The 17,111-nt window shown below is 43.2% G+C and overlaps 1 protein-coding gene and 2 long non-coding RNA genes across 3 annotated transcripts in view; 2 read left to right on the forward strand and 1 right to left on the reverse strand.

The window, feature by feature from the left end:
- Positions 1-17,111, forward strand: part of LOC138666512 (zinc finger protein 721-like) — a 620,944-nt gene that overhangs the window by 60,772 nt on the left and 543,061 nt on the right. The gene's annotated exons all lie outside the window — the stretch shown is intronic.
- On the reverse strand, positions 3,559-4,871 carry LOC138667423 (uncharacterized). Its single transcript, XR_011318753.1, has 3 exons — positions 4,511-4,871; positions 4,084-4,164; positions 3,559-3,876 (listed from the first exon to the last, which is right to left on the reverse strand). It is a non-coding gene; the product is annotated as an uncharacterized lncRNA (long non-coding RNA).
- Positions 11,246-13,493, forward strand: LOC138667424 (uncharacterized). The gene is made up of 4 exons (XR_011318754.1): positions 11,246-11,784; positions 11,951-12,069; positions 12,872-12,995; positions 13,135-13,493. It is a non-coding gene; the product is annotated as an uncharacterized lncRNA (long non-coding RNA).

The following is a 17,111-nucleotide window of genomic DNA, read 5'->3' on the forward strand; positions in this document are numbered from 1 at the left end:
TTATACACATGGGAAGAGGGAATCAATATCACCATTACACACTGAACGGGAAACCACTGGGTAAATCTGACAGGGAGAAGGACTTGGGGATCCTAGTTAATGATAAACTTACCTGGAGCAGCCAGTGCCAGGCAGCAGCTGCCAAGGCAAACAGGATCATGGGGTGCATTAAAAGAGGTCTGGATACACATGATGAGAGCATTATACTGCCTCTGTACAAATCCCTAGTTAGACCGCACATGGAGTACTGTGTCCAGTTTTGGGCACCGGTGCTCAGGAAGGATATAATGGAACTAGAGAGAGTACAAAGGAGGGCAACAAAATTAATAAAGGGGATGGGAGAACTACAATACCCAGATAGATTAGCGAAATTAGGATTATTTAGTCTAGAAAAAAGACGACTGAGGGGCGATCTAATAACCATGTATAAGTATATAAGGGGACAATACAAATATCTCGCTGAGGATCTGTTTATACCAAGGAAGGTGACGGGCACGAGGGGGCATTCTTTGCGTCTGGAGGAGAGAAGGTTTTTCCACCAACATAGAAGAGGATTCTTTACTGTTAGGGCAGTGAGAATCTGGAATTGCTTGCCTGAGGAGGTGGTGATGGCGAACTCAGTCGAGGGGTTCAAGAGAGGCCTGGATGTCTTCCTGGAGCAGAACAATATTGTATCATACAATTATTAGGTTCTGTAGAACATAGTAACATAGTAACATAGTTAGTAAGGCCGAAAAAAGACATTTGTCCATCCAGTTCAGCCTATATTCCATCATAATAAATACCCAGATCTACGTCCTTCTACAGAACCTAATAAGAAGGACGTAGATCTGGGGATTTATTATGATGGAATATAGGCTGAACTGGATGGACAAATGTCTTTTTTCGGCCTTACTAACTATGTTACTATGTTACTATGTTACCTTTCCTATCCTCTGTCTGTTTAATAAGTCTGGCCTCTCTTTGCTGAAACCTGTTTTCATTTCTGCGTTTGTGACTTCCATCTTTACTCACAGTCAATATATGTGGGGGGCTGCCTTTTCCTTTGGGGAATTTCTCTGAGGCAAGGTAGGCTTTATTTTCTGTCTCTAGGGCTAGCTAACTCTTAGGCTGTGAAGAGGCGTCTAGGGAGAGTCAGGAACGCTCCACGGCTATTTCTAGTGGGTGTGATAGGATTAGGGCTTGCGGTCAGCAGAGCTCCCACATCCCAGAGCTTGTCCTGCGTGAGTTTAACTATCAGGTCGTGCCGAGTGCTCCTAACCACCAGGTCATAACAGTACAGCTGGCCCAAAGTATTAATGCATCTCAATAGAGGGATAAGAGAAGTTCTGAGACCATTTTTTTTTCTTTGCACTGTGTTTTGTCTTTCTTTTCCCCTAAACCTGTGGGTGGTTCAGGACACAGGTGTAGATATGGACATTCAAGGTCTGTCCTCTTGTGTGGATCATCTCACTGCAAGGGTACAAAACATTCAAGATTTTGTGGTTCAGAATCCTATGTTAGAGCCTAGAATTCCTATTCCTGATTTATTTTCTGGGGATAGACCTGACCGTTGTCCTACGGAGAAACTGTTTGTCCCTGATAGATGGACTAGTAGAGTTATCTCTGAGGTTCATTGTTCGGTGTTGGCTGGTCATCCTGGAATCTTTGGTACCAGAGATTTGGTGGCTAGATCCTTTTGGTGGCCTTCTTTGTCACGGGATGTGCGTTCTTTTGTGCAGTCCTGTGGGACTTGTGCTCGGGCTAAGCCCTCCTGTTCTCGTGCCAGTGGGTTGCTTTTGCCCTTGCCGGTCCCGAAGAGGCCCTGGACGCATATTTCCATGGATTTTATTTCTGATCTCCCTGTTTCTCAAAGGATGTCGGTCATTTGGGTGGTTTGTGATCGCTTCTCTAAGATGGTCCATTTGGTACCCTTGTCTAAGTTGCCTTCCTCCTCTGATTTGGTGCCATTGTTTTTCCAGCATGTGGTTCGGTTGCATGGCATTCCAGAGAACATCGTCTCGGACAGAGGTTCCCAGTTTGTTTCGAGGTTTTGGCGGTCCTTTTGTGCTAAGATGGGCATTGATTTGTCTTTTTCTTCGGCTTTCCATCCTCAGACTAATGGCCAAACCGAACGAACTAATCAGACTTTGGAAACATATCTGAGATGCTTTGTTTCTGCTGATCAGGATGATTGGGTGTCCTTCTTGCCTTTGGCTGAGTTCGCCCTTAATAATCGGGCCAGCTCGGCTACTTTAGTTTCTCGCATCATAGAAAAATTAGTTGGCGCACCACAATGATATCAAATAAATAAATATATATTGGGGGGTGCAAAACAATGGCTAATACGCAGAGCAGATAATAAACAAGAACAGAAAAGCCACTATAATGTATGCACACCACCAAAAGTTATAATAAGTCACACAAGCTTTATTGGTAACATATAAAAACAATTAAAACCATACACACAAAACTCCCTCCATATACGTGTGCCCAACACTGCCCAATACACAATACTTCCATATAGTAGTGGAAAACATGCATCAAATATGGCAGATAATGAAATAGTATACACAAATAATTACTGGCAAAGCCGCCCTGTCCTGATCAGCAAAAGATATATCTGTCAATAGCAAACCCCTGTCAGGCTGCAGCTTACCCACAGCAAATAGTCCTCCTGGTATGTAATGAGTAGGGCACATGCCAATTCCGCCAAATAATTACCCCAAATAGGAAAAAGGAGCACGGCTGTCACCCATCCTGAGCATAAGAGGGGAACATGCTGCGGCAGCTAGAAGGGGATCCAGACAGAAGGCTCACAAAATATAGAGACAATATAGCAAGGACTGGGCAGCCAGCAAGTGAAGGGCAACGGAGGGAGAGCCCAACGCGTATCGCTGTTCAAGACAGCTTCGTCAAGGGAAGTGAGCTCTAAAAGCACCAACAGCGCTTGTATATACCTGATCTAATGAAGCAGATCGCAGTCTGGTGTGCAGGTAATCAGGAACGATGTCAGAGGCTGTAGTAAGAGGATATTGCACTGACCCCTGGTGGATGAACAGCGCATACGCCGGCCTGCCAGACCGATGGATCGCACAGAGGAAAAAGTAAGAAGCTGGAGCAGGGGAAAACAAATAGATAGGAAATGCTAAAGCGCACGCGCGGCTCCCGGGAGCGGGCGATGTGACAGTCAAACATGCTCGACTGTCACAGTGCCACAGAGAACCCACTGAAAAAATGAAGAGATAATTTATCTGTGCACATATGCAGAAAGAGGGGACAAAGATAAGTCCTATTGCCATAAGTCCTGTTGTCATAGTACCAAGGAGAACACACTAGAAAATGAGAAGATAACTTATTTGTACACATATGCAGAGAGAGGACAAGGATAAGTCCTATAGTGAAAAAAAAACAAAAAAAAACGCTGTCATATAAGCCCAAGAAAAAGCAGGAAGGCAGAAGAACGTCCCCCCCCCTAATCTGAAAGAGAAGTTGCATAATTAAATAAGGCATAGGGATGTGTGTATGCCACACTAGATATTGTAACAACATGAAAAATACATGCACATGGATGTCCATAATATATAATTAGTAGGAATACAAAATGGTGATATACATATTTATGCATTCTCCATAAGGAACAAGCAAATGAATGGTAATGCACAGCCAAAATGCTGAAACATCAGTGAATTTCTTCCATTCAAAACAAAGTTCGTTCTCATATAATCATCTCCCGAGCAGGATCGAGCCAAGTCTCACTCGCCAGAGACCAATTCTTCATGCTTGAACATAGCACGCAGCCCCATATTCTCCAGATCCACGCGGTATAGATGTAGTTTTGACTAGACAAGGTCCCATTTCATGTCCACATAATAAAGTCCAATTATCCCAGGAAGCCTGTAAATAAAAGATCTTCATTAATCCCGTGGGGTGCCATGGAGTGAAGTAGGTAGATCCATCGGGATTCTACCTGTAACAGCTTGGTCCGTAAAGATCCACCCCTGCCTGAACTTTTCAAATGTTCAAGTCCAACCACCCTCGTATCCGTATAGCTCCCAGTGTGATGGGTCAGATAATGAGCTGCCACTGTGGTTAATGTTTTACCTTTCCGCTTGTCAGCAGCTGCTGTGTTGATCGTAGAGAAATGTCCCTGAATCCTTCGTCTTAACCCTTGTGAGGTTTGCCCTACATATACACGAGGGCAGGGACAAATGATGGCATAAATAACATTAGAGGTTTTACAGTTGATATAAGGTTTCAATTTATAAGTCCTCTGATCAAGTGGGTTAATGAAACTGTCACGAGTGTGATGCATATATGGACATACCGTACAATCTCCACATGGGAACGAACCTCTAAGTATGATACCACGATTGAGTCTAATGGTGGGCCTGGAGTAGTGGCTCCTCATGAGCATGTCCCTAAAATTTGGGGCCCTTCTAGCCGTCACCAAGGGTCGTGGGCTAATTACTTGCGCCGTTTGTGTGTCTGTAGTCAATATTCTCCAATGGTTATTTAAGATGTTTCTTACCTGATCCCACTGAGTGTGGTATCCTGTAATAAAGCGTGCAAAGTTGTCCGTTTTTTTCTTTTTGGGGACAGGTAGGACATCCTGTGACTTAGACTTGGCTCCCTGATATGCTCGAGATATGCACTTCCTGGGATAATTTCTCATTTTAAATCCTTCTGTGAGATCACGTGCTTCCTTTCGAAAGTCTTCGTCACTTGTACAGTTACGTCTTGTCCTAAGGAACTGGCCTCTTGGAATTCCATCTTTCGTGTGTCCAGGGTGAAAGCTGCGATACTCCAGCAAACTATTAACCGCTGTAGGTTTTCGATATAGGCAGGTGGACAGAATGCCGTCTTGACACTTGACCTCAAGGTCTAAAAAATAAACTGCAACAGAAGAAAACTGGTGGGTCAAAAAAATATTAAAGGGATTATGATTGAGCAAATCCAAAAACTCCATACATTCCTCTGGAGAACCTGACCAAATGAAGAAAATGTCGTCTATGAATCGCGACCAATGGCGTACCTTGTTGTTGAACTGGCTTGAAACATAGACGACCGTGGATTCCCACCACCCTAAAAACAAATTTGCGAAAGCCGGGGCACAGCGCGCCCCCATAGCTACGCCGGATGTTTGAAGAAAGAAAGACCTGTCAAATAAAAAAAAATTGTGTCTCAAAACAAAATCCAATAGATCAATGATAAAGGAATCGTGCATTCTGTCAGAGTTCACTTGTTGGTCTAGAAAAAACAAAACTGCCTGTAAACCATCATCATGGTTAATATTTGAGTAAAGGCTTTCCACGTCACAGGTGACCATAATCTCATCTGGAGATAGAGTAGTAACCTTATACGTATTAATAAAATGTGACGAATCTCTGATATACGAAGGTAGTTTTAACACAAGTGGCTGGAGAAAAAAGTCAATGTACGTGCACGCCCTCTCACAAAGGCTGCCAATACTAGACACAATTGGTCGACCTGGAGGTTTAGTCAGGTTTTTGTGAACTTTGGGTAGTAAATAGAACGTAGACGTTATTGGTTCATCTACCCAAATAAAATTCCGTTCACTAGCACTGATGACTCCCAGTTCAAAAGCTCTATCTATCAGGGTTCTCATTTTACTGGTGAAAATCTCCGTAGGATTAGAGGGAAGTTTCCGGTAAAACCGTTGGTTATCCAGCTGTCTATGGGCTTCTTCAAGGTACATGTCAAGAGGCCATAAAACGACATTACCCCCCTTATCTGCTTCCCTAATTAGAAACTTGTTGTTCACTCGCAAGGCAGATAAAGCCTGCCGCTCCTGAAATGTTAGATTAAATGTAGATGACGAGGAAAAAGCTAACATATTAAACACCTTCTTCTCCACGGTATTCACGGTGGAAAATGAAATGCTAGGTGAAATCCCAAGAAACAATGAAAACCCTATATTAAGGGTCACCAATCTAACCCAAGAAGAGGTGCAAAACCGGCTAAATAAGATTAAAATAGATAAATCTCCGGGTCCGGATGGCATACACCCACGAGTACTAAGAGAACTAAGTAATGTAATAGATAAACCATTATTTCTTATTTTTAGTGACTCTATAGCGACAGGGTCTGTTCCGCAGGACTGGCGCATAGCAAATGTGGTGCCAATATTCAAAAAGGGCTCTAAAAGTGAACCTGGAAATTATAGGCCAGTAAGTCTAACCTCTATTGTTGGTAAAATATTTGAAGGGTTTCTGAGGGATGTTATTCTGGATTATCTCAATGAGAATAACTGTTTAACTCCATATCAGCATGGGTTTATGAGAAATCGCTCCTGTCAAACCAATCTAATCAGTTTTTATGAAGAGGTAAGCTATAGGCTGGACCACGGTGAGTCATTGGACGTGGTATATCTCGATTTTTCCAAAGCGTTTGATACCGTGCCGCACAAGAGGTTGGTACACAAAATGAGAATGCTTGGTCTGGGGGAAAATGTGTGTAAATGGGTTAGTAACTGGCTTAGTGATAGAAAGCAGAGGGTGGTTATAAATGGTATAGTCTCTAACTGGGTCGCTGTGACCAGTGGGGTACCGCAGGGGTCAGTATTGGGACCTGTTCTCTTCAACATATTCATTAATGATCTGATAGAAGGTTTACACAGTAAAATATCGATATTTGCAGATGATACAAAACTATGTAAAGCAGTTAATACAAGAGAAGATAGTATTCTGCTACAGATGGATCTGGATAAGTTGGAAACTTGGGCTGAAAGGTGGCAGATGAGGTTTAACAATGATAAATGTAAGGTTATACACATGGGAAGAGGGAATCAATATCACCATTACACACTGAACGGGAAACCACTGGGTAAATCTGACAGGGAGAAGGACTTGGGGATCCTAGTTAATGATAAACTTACCTGGAGCAGCCAGTGCCAGGCAGCAGCTGCCAAGGCAAACAGGATCATGGGGTGCATTAAAAGAGGTCTGGATACACATGATGAGAGCATTATACTGCCTCTGTACAAATCCCTAGTTAGACCGCACATGGAGTACTGTGTCCAGTTTTGGGCACCGGTGCTCAGGAAGGATATAATGGAACTAGAGAGAGTACAAAGGAGGGCAACAAAATTAATAAAGGGGATGGGAGAACTACAATACCCAGATAGATTAGCGAAATTAGGATTATTTAGTCTAGAAAAAAGACGACTGAGGGGCGATCTAATAACCATGTATAAGTATATAAGGGGACAATACAAATATCTCGCTGAGGATCTGTTTATACCAAGGAAGGTGACGGGCACAAGGGGGCATTCTTTGCGTCTGGAGGAGAGAAGGTTTTTCCACCAACATAGAAGAGGATTCTTTACTGTTAGGGCAGTGAGAATCTGGAATTGCTTGCCTGAGGAGGTGGTGATGGCGAACTCAGTCGAGGGGTTCAAGAGAGGCCTGGATGTCTTCCTGGAGCAGAACAATATTGTATCATACAATTATTAGGTTCTGTAGAAGGACGTAGATCTGGGTATTTATTTATTATGATGGAATATAGGCTGAACTGGATGGACAAATGTCTTTTTTCGGCCTTACTAACTATGTTACTATGTTACTATGTAAATGTAGGGTATGATCTTAGGGGTAACGCTTCAATGTGCTGTTTCACCATATCAAAAAAAATCTTTACAGCTGGTACAATAGAGAAAGATGGAGAGACAGTAGATCTATTTTTATGAGGGAATCTTGGCCTACCTGTGGTCGAATCAGCTTCCTGAAGAAGATCCATCAGATCTTGAAAGACCCTATGTTCCGTTTGTTCCAAGGAGGACATAACCTGCGGCTGGATATGCAGGACCTGTAGGACAATTTTCCTACAGAATAAAAAAAGGTCCTTGATCAAGGTAAATTTATCAGTCTGTTGTACGGGTGAGAATGTTAATCCCCTGCTTAAAACAGAAATTTCTGTAGGTGTCAATTGATGTTGAGACAGATTAATGATCTGCAATGTGTCATGTTTAACAGCAGAAATACACTCACCCGTGTCTGTAGTACATGATGTGATTATTTGCGATGTTGTTTCCGTCTGTTCTGGTACGAGGGCCTGTGCCCCCTGCTTCTGGTAATCCGAGTGAACAGACCTGTATTTCCTACGCCCTCTCCTGGTCCGAGTCCTGGTTCTGACTCGCTTTCCGCGGATGATAAAAAAATCACTCAATGACGGACCGTCCGTTGTAAGAACATTCTGTGAGGAGCCAACAGGACCTTGTCTAGTATTTGTCCCCCGACGCCGGTTACCCTGATGTCTCCATTTATATGCAGTGTGTTGGTCAAAATCCAACTTGTCCCTTAAAAATTTGGATCTTTTTTTATTCATGATTTCTTGATCGTACTTATCAAGACTTTCTTTAAGTCTAACCTTGAATGGTTGAACTTGTGAGACATCATCAAATTTATGGAGCCCACCTTCCAAATCCTTGATTTCGGTTTTTACCTGTGCCAGAAGTTCTTTGTCATGCGTAATCAGCATCTTAATCAAAATCTGCGAGCAATGGAGCAACCCCTCCGTCCAAGTAGTGCGAAAAGCCATGGAGGGTTCCCACGTTGGGAAAATAGATACCCTCAGACCTCTGGGAACTAAATTGAGTTTCAAATACTCCTCTAGGCACCGAATGTTCCACAGTAGTTTAATGCCATGCTTTTGTGCTGCCATGAGGTCCATGGATAACCATGTAAAGTCTGAGTCGGGGCCCTGGCTAGTGGTCTCTACAAATACCGTGGATGCCGTGGCCCTCCATGCTGCCTCTCTCGCCTCCCAATCCATAACCACAACAAACCGTCCGTTAGGGAAACCAATGATAATTGTTTCCACCAATACATATGTCAGCTAAAATGAGTCGTGTGCTGCCAAACACAAAAAATGAACACCATTAGGTGTTTAGAGAAGAATCATGCATCATAGAAAAATTAGTTGGCGCACCACAATGATATCAAATAAATAAATATATATTGGGGGTGCAAAACAATGGCTAATACGCAGAGCAGATAATAAACAAGAAAAGAAAAGCCACTATAATGTATGCACACCACCAAAAGTTATAATAAGTCACACAAGCTTTATTGGTAACATATAAAAACAATTAAAACCATACACACAAAACTCCCTCCATATACGTGTGCCCAACACTGCCCAATACACAATACTTCCATATAGTAGTGGAAAACATGCATCAAATATGGCAGATAATGAAATAGTATACACAAATAATTACTGGCAAAGCCAGATCTTTTATTTACAGGCTTCCTGGGATAATTGGACTTTATTATGTGGACACGAAATGGGACCTTGTCTAGTCAAAACTACATCTATACCGCGTGGATCTGGAGAATATGGGGCTGCGTGCTATGTTCAAGCATGAAGAATTGGTCTCTGGCGAGTGAGACTTGGCTCGATCCTGCTCGGGAGATGATTATATGAGAACGAACTTTGTTTTTAATGGAAGAAATTCACTGATTTTTCAGCATTTTGGCTGTGCATTGCCATTCATTTGCTTGTTCCTTATGGAGAATGCATAAATATGTATATCACCATTTTGTATTCCTACTAATTATATATTATGGACATCCATGTGTATGTATTTTTCATGTTGTTATAATATCTAGTGTGGCATACACACATCCCTATGCCTTATTTAATTATGCAACTTCTCTTTCAGATTAGGGGGGGGACGTTCTTCTGCCCTCCTGCTTTTTCTTGGGCTTATATGACAGCGTTTTTGTTTTTTTCTCACTATAGGACTTATCCTTGTCCTCTCCCTGCATATGTGTACAAATAAGTTATCTTCTCATTTTCTAGTGTGTTCTCCTTGGTACTGTGACAACAGGACTTATGGCAATAGGACTTATCTTTGTCCCCTCTTTCTGCATATGTGCACAGATAAATTATCTCTTCATTTTTTCAGTGGGTTCTCTGTGGCACTGTGACAGTCGAGCATGTTTGACTGTCACATCGCCCGCTCCCGGGAGCCGCGCGTGCGCTTTAGCATTTCCTATCTATTTGTCTTCCCCTGCTCCAGCTTCTTACTTTTTCCTCTGTGCAATCCGTCGGTCTGGCAGGCCGGTGCATGCGCTGTTCATCCACCAGGGGTCAGTGCAATATCCTCTTACTACAGCCTCTGACATCGTTCCTGATTACCTGCACACCAGACTGCGATCTGCTTCATTAGATCAGGTATATACAAGCGCTGTTGGTGCTTTTAGAGCTCACTTCCCCTGACGAAGCTGTCTTGAACAGCGATACGCGTTGGGCTCTCCCTCCGTTGCCCTTCACTTGCTGGCTGCCCAGTCCTTGCTATATTGTCTCTATATTTTGTGAGCCTTCTGTCTGGATCCCCTTCTAGCTGCCGCAGCATGTTCCCCTCTTATGCTCAGGACGCGTGACAGCCGTGCTCCTTTTTCCTATTTGGGGTAATTATTTGGTCATATTTGCATGTGCACTACTCATTACATACCAGGAGGACTATTTGCTGTGGGTAAGCTGCAGCCTGACAGGGTTTTGCTATTGACAGATATATCTTTTGCTGATCAGGAACAGGGCGGCTTTGCCAGTAATTATTTGTGTATACTCTTTCATTATCTGCCATATTTGATGCATGTTTTCCACTACTATATGGAAGTATTGTGTATTGGGCAGTGTTGGGCACACGTATATGGAGGGAGTTTTGTGTGTATGGTTTTAATTGTTTTTATATGTTACCAATAAAGCTTGTGTGACTTATTATAACTTTTGGTGGTGTGCATACATTATAGTGGCTTTTCTTTTCTTGTTTATTATCTGCTCTGCGTATTAGCCATTGTTTTGCACCCCCAATATATATTTATTTATTTGATATCATTGTGGTGCGCCAACTAAATTTTCTATGATGCATGATTCTTCTCTAAACACCTAATGGTGTTTATTTCTTGTGTTTGGCAGCACACGGCTCATTTTAGCTGACATATGTATTGGTGGAAACGATTATCATTGGTTTCCCTAACGGACGGTTTGTTGTGGTTATGGATTGGGAGGCGAGAGAGGCAGCATGGAGGGCCACGGCATCCACGGTATTTGTAGAGACCACTAGCCAGCGCCCCGACTCAGACTTTACATGGTTATCCATGGACCTCATGGCAGCACAAAAGCATGGCATTAAACTAGTGTGGAACATTCGGTGCCTAGAGGAGTATTTGAAACTCAATTTAGTTCCCGGAGGTCTGAGGGTATCTATTTTCCCAACGTGGGAACCCTCCATGGCTTTTCGCACTACTTGGGAGGAGGGGTTGCTCCGTTGCTCGCTGATTTTGATTAAGATGCTGATTACGCATGACAAAGAACTTCTGGCACAGGTAAAAAACGAAATCAAGGATTTGGAAGGTGGGCTCCATAAATTTGATGATGTCTCACAAGTTCAACCATTCAAGGTTAGACTTAAAGAAAGTCTTGATAAGTACGATCAAGAAATCATGAATAAAAAAATATCCTAATTTTTAAGGGACAAGTTGGATTTTGACCAACACACTGCATATAAATGGAGACATCAGGGTAACCGGCGTCGGGGGACAAATACTAGACAAGGTCCTGTTGGCTCCTCACAGAATGTTCTTACAACGGACGGTCCGTCATCGAGTGATTTTTTTATCATCCGCGGAAAGCGAGTCAGAACCAGGACTCGGACCAGGAGAGGGCGTAGGAAATACAGGTCTGTTCACTCGGATTACCAGAAGCAGGGGTCACAGGCCCTCGTACCAGAACAGACGGAAACATCGCAAATAATCACATCATGTACTACAGACACGGGTGAGTGTATTTCTGCTGTTAAACATGACACATTGCAGATCATTAATCTGTCTCAACATCAATTGACACCTACAGAAATTTCTGTTTTAAGCAGGGGATTAACATTCTCACCCGTACAACAGACTGATAAATTTACCTTGATCAAGGACCTTTTTTTATTCTCTAGGAAAATTGTCCTACAGGTCCTCCATATCCAGCCGCAGGTTATGTCCTCCTTGGAACAAATGGAGCATAGGGTCTTTCAAGATCTGATGGATCTTCTTCAGGAAGCTGATTCGAACACAGGTAGGCCAAGATTCCCTCATAAAAATAGATCTACTGTCTCTCCATCTTTCTCTATTGTACCAGCTGTAAAGATTTTTTTTGATATGGTGAAACAGGACATTGAAGCGTTACCCCTAAGATCATACCCTACATTTAATCTAACATTTCAGGAGTGGCAGGCTTTACCTGCCTTGCGAGTGAACAACAAGTTTCTAATTAGGGAAGCAGATAAGGGGGGTAATGTCATTTTATGGCCTCATGACATGTACCTTGAAGAAGCCCATAGACAGCTGGATAACCCACGGTTTTACCGGAAACTTCCCTCTAATCCTACGGAGATTTTCGCCAGTAAAATGAGAACCCTGATAGATAGAGCTTTTGAACTGGGAGTCATCAGTGCTAGTGAACGGAATTTTATTTGGGTAGATGAACCAATAACGTCTACGTTCTATTTACTACCCAAAGTTCACAAAAACCTGACTAAACCTCCGGGTCGGCCAATTGTGTCTTGTATTGGCAGCCTTTGTGAGAGGGCGTGCACGTACATTGACTTTTTTCTCCAGCCACTTGTGTTAAAACTACCTTCGTATATCAGAGATTCGTCACATTTTATTAATACGTATAAGGATACTACTCTATCTCCAGATGAGATTATGGTCACCTGTGACGTGGAAAGCCTTTACTCAAATATTAACCATGATGATGGTTTACAGGCAGTTTTGTTTTTTCTAGACCAACAAGTGAACTCTGACAGAATGCACGATTCCTTTATCATTGATCTATTGGATTTTGTTTTGAGACACAATTTTTTCTTATTTGACAGGTCTTTCTTTCTTCAAACATCCGGCGTAGCTATGGGGGCGCGCTGTGCCCCGGCTTTCGCAAATTTGTTTTTAGGTTGGTGGGAATCCACGGTCGTCTATGTTTCAAGCCAGTTCAACAACAAGGTACGCCATTGGTCGCGATTCATAGACGACATTTTCTTCACTTGGTCAGGTTCTCCAGAGGAATGTATGGAGTTTTTGGATTTGCTCAATCATAATCCCTTTAATATTTTTTTGACCCACCAGTTTTCTTCTGTTGCAGTTTATTTTTTAGACCTTGAGGTCAAGTGTCAAGACGGCATTCTGTCCACCTGCCTATATCGAAAACCTACAGCGGTTAATAGTTTGCTGGAGTATCGCAGCTTTCACCCTGGACACACGAAAGATGGAATTCCAAGAGGCCAGTTCCTTAGGACAAGACGTAACTGTACAAGTGACGAAGACTTTCGAAAGGAAGCACGTGATCTCACAGAAAGATTTAAAATGAGAAATTATCCCAGGAAGTGCATATCTCGAGCATATCAGGGAGTCAAGTCTAAGTCACAGGATGTCCTACCTGTCCCCAAAAAGAAAAAAACGGACAACTTTGCACGCTTTATTACAGGATACCACACTCAGTGGGATCAGGTAAGAAACATCTTAAATAACCATTGGAGAATATTGACTACGGACACACAAACGGCGCAAGTAATTAGCCCACGACGCTTGGTGACGGCTAGAAGGGCCCCAAATTTTAGGGACATGCTCATGAGGAGCCACTACTCCAGGCCCACCATTAGACTCAATCGTGGTATCATACTTAGAGGTTCGTTCCCATGTGGAGATTGTACGGTATGTCCATATATGCATCCCACTCGTGACAGTTTCATTAACCCACTTGATCAGAGGACTTATAAATTATAATTAAATTGAAACCTTATATCAACTGTAAAACCTCTAATGTTATTTATGCCATCATTTGTCCCTGCCCTCGTGTATATGTAGGGCAAACCCCACAAGGGTTAAGACGAAGGATTCAGGGACATTTCTCTTCGATCAACACAGCAGCTGCTGACAAGCGGAAAGGTAAAACATTAACCACAGTGGCAGCTCATTATCTGACCCATCACACTGGGAGCTATATGGATACGAGGGTGGTTGGACTTGAACATTTGAAAAGTTCAGGCAGGGGTGGATCTTTACGGACCAAGCTGTTACAGGTAGAATCCCGATGGATCTACCTACTTCACTCCATGGCACCCCACGGGATTAATGAAGATTTTTTATTTACAGGCTTCCTGGAATAATTGGACTTTATTATGTGGACACGAAATGGGACCTTGTCTAGTCAAAACTACATCTATACCGCGTGGATCTGGAGAATATGGGGCTGCGTGCTATGTTCAAGCATGAAGAATTGGTCTCTGGCGAGTGAGACTTGGCTCGATCCTGCTCGGGAGATGATTATATGAGAACGAACTTTGTTTTGAATGGAAGAAATTCACTGATGTTTCAGCATTTTGGCTGTGCATTACCATTCATTTGCTCGTTCCTTACGGAGAATGCATAAATATGTATATCACCATTTTGTATTTCTACTAATTATATATTATGGACATCCATGTGTATGTATTTTTCATGTTGTTATAATATCTAGTGTGGCATACACACATCCCTATGCCTTATTTAATTATGCAACTTCTCTTTCAGATTAGGGGGGCGGGACGTTCTTCTGCCTTCCTGCTTTTTCTTGGGCTTATATGACAGCATTTTTTTTTGTTTTTTTTTTCTCACTATAGGACTTATCCTTGTCCTCTCTCTGCATATGTGTACAAATAAGTTATCTTCTCATTTTCTAGTGTGTTCTCCTTGGTACTGTGACAACAGGACTTATGGCAATAGGACTTATCTTTGTCGCCTCTTTCTGCATATGTGCACAGATAAATTATCTCTTCATTTTTTTCAGTGGGTTCTCTGTGGCACTGTGACAGTCGAGCATGTTTGACTGTCACATCGCCCGCTCCCGGGAGCCGCGCGTGCGCTTTAGCATTTCCTATCTATTTGTTTTCCCCTGCTCCAGCTTCTTACTTTTTCCTCTGTGCGATCCATCGGTCTGGCAGGCCGGCGTATGCGCTGTTCATCCACCAGGGGTCAGTGCAATATCTTCTTACTACAGCCTCTGACATCGTTCCTGATTACCTGCACACCAGACTGCGATCTGCTTCATTAGATCAGGTATATACAAGCGCTGTTGGTGCTTTTAGAGCTCACTTCCCCTGACGAAGCTGTCTTGAACAGCGATAAGCGTTGGGCTCTCCCTCCTTTGCCCTTCACTTGCTGGCTGCCCAGTCCTTGCTATATTGTCTCTATATTTTGTGAGCCTTCTGTCTGGATCCCCTTCTAGCTGCCGCAGCATGTTCCCCTCTTATGCTCAGGACGGGTGACAGCCATGCTCCTTTTTCCTATTTGGGGTAATTATTTGGCCGTATTTGCATGTGCCCTACTCATTACATACCAGGAGGACTATTTGCTGTGGGTAAGCTGCAGCCTGACAGGGTTTTGCTATTGACAGATATATTTTTTGCTGATCAGGACAGGGCGGCTTTGCCAGTAATTATTTGTGTATACTATTTCATTATCTGCCATATTTGATGCATGTTTTCCACTACTATATGGAAGTATTGTGTATTGGGCAGTGTTGGGCACACGTATATGGAGGGAGTTTTTTGTGTGTATGGTTTTAATTGTTTTTATATGTTACCAATAAAGCTTGTGTGACTTATTATAACTTTTGGTGGTGTGCATACATTATAGTGGCTTTTCTTTTCTTGTTTATTATCTGCTACTTTAGTTTCTCCTTTTTTCTGTAATTCTGGTTTCCATCCTCGTTTCTCTTCAGGGCAGGTTGAGCCTTCGGACTGTCCTGGTGTGGATTCGGTGGTGGACAAGTTGCAGCAGATTTGGACTCATGTGGTGGACAATTTGACATTGTCCCAGGAGAAAGCGCAACGTTTCGCTAACCGCCGGCCCTGTGTTGGTCCCCGACTTCGTGTTGGGGATTTGGTTTGGTTGTCATCTCGTCATGTTCCTATGAAGGTTTCCTCTCCTAAGTTTAAGCCTCGTTTCATTGGGCCATATAAGATTTCTGAAGTTCTGAATCCTGTGTCATTTCGTTTGGACCTTCCAGCTTCTTTTGCCATCCATAATGTGTTCCATAGGTCGTTGTTGCGGAGATACGTGGCGCCTATGGTTCCCTCCGTTGATCCTCCTGCCCCAGTGTTGGTTGAGGGGGAGTTGGAGTATGTGGTGGAGAAGATTTTGGATTCTCGTGTTTCGAGACGGAAACTCCAGTACCTGGTCAAGTGGAAGGGTTATGGTCAAGAAGATAATTCCTGGGTTTTTGCCTCTGATGTTCATGCTGCCGATCTTGTTCGTACCTTTCATTTGGCTCATCCTGATCGGCCTGGGGGCTCTGGTGAGGGTTCGGTGACCCCTCCTCAAGGGGGGGTACTGTTGTGAATTCTGTTGTCGAACTCCCTCCTGTGGTCGTGAATGGTACTTCGGCGAGTTCTGTCTATGGGCTCCCTCTGGTGGCTGTGAGTGAAGCTGCTGCTTCTGAGGTTCCTTACACAGGTGACGTGGTTTATCCTTTGGTTGACTGCTCTATTTAACTCCACTCAGATCGTTACTCCATGCCAACTGTCAATGTTCATTCATTGGTTCAGTTCGCTCTAGGATCTTTCTGGTGACCTGTCTTCTCCAGCAGAAGCTAAGTTCCTGATAGTTATTATTTGTTCATTGTTTCCTTGTCCAGCTGGTTATCATGATTTTGTCTTGCTAGCTGGAAGCTCTGGGATGCAGAGTGGCACCTCCGCACCGTGAGTCGGTGCGGAGGTCTTTTTGCACACTCTGCGTGGTCTTTTGTAGTTTTTTGTGCTGACCGCAAAGATACCTTTCCTATCCTCTGTCTGTTTAATAAGTCTGGCCTCCCTTTGCTGAAACCTGTTTCATTTCTGTGTTTGTAACTTCCATCTTTACTCACAGTCAATATATGTGGGGGGCTGCCTTTTCCTTTGGGGAATTTCTCTGAGGCAAGGTAGGCTTTATTTTCTATCTCTAGGGCTAGCTAACTCTTAGGCTGTGAAGAGGCGTCTAGGGAGAGTCAGGAACGCTCCACGGCTATTTCTAGTGTGTGTGATAGGATTAGGGCTTGCGGTCAGCAGAGCTCCCACATCCCAGAGCTTGTCCTGCGTGAGTTTA

This window comes from Ranitomeya imitator, chromosome 2 (assembly GCF_032444005.1).
Source record: "Ranitomeya imitator isolate aRanImi1 chromosome 2, aRanImi1.pri, whole genome shotgun sequence".
NCBI classification, from domain to species: Eukaryota; Metazoa; Chordata; class Amphibia; order Anura; family Dendrobatidae; genus Ranitomeya; species Ranitomeya imitator.